Raw genomic sequence first — 573 nt, 5'->3', positions numbered from 1 at the left:
AGGGATAGTGCGTTTGATGGCTGGCGAAATGACGATGGAGCTTTTTGTAGCCCAACAGATCCCACATGAACACATTTGGGGGAAATGCCGTTTTTCACGCAATGTAATAGGTATGTCTTCCAAGATCTAATGCGCGTTGCATCGTTCGAGCACTACACTTTCAATTTGAGGACTTAGGTGCCTTTACCGAAAAAGCGCTACTGTGGAGACTATGGGGACAGGCCAGTGTTATCAAGGCGCCTCTTTTACTGTTGGCATTTGCGGCGATCGCTCCGAAAAGCCACTCAACCTGCCACGTGCAAGTATCTTCGGCGTGCGTAGATACTGCAGGCATCATACTAGAAGTGCGGAATGTACGCACCGCTCGCCGTTTTGGAGCAAGCACAGTTGGACTGATAGCTGAAATGTGCGTCCTCGTTGGGCTTAGCTTGGGGACGTAGCAATCGTACAGGCGCAAGAAGATTCCGATCCTTTTATTTGTCTTCTGCCACCCTCGTGGGTGATTTGTACTTGATCAAGTTCATATGGCACTAAGTGTTGTTGCAGCTTTGTGCTCAGTCGGCGCAAGCACTT

Source organism: Eimeria mitis, genomic scaffold, assembly GCF_000499745.2.
Source record: "Eimeria mitis Houghton genomic scaffold, Emh_scaff793, whole genome shotgun sequence".
In the NCBI taxonomy this organism is placed as follows: Eukaryota; Apicomplexa; class Conoidasida; order Eucoccidiorida; family Eimeriidae; genus Eimeria; species Eimeria mitis.
Note: the sequence above shows the minus strand (reverse complement) of the source record.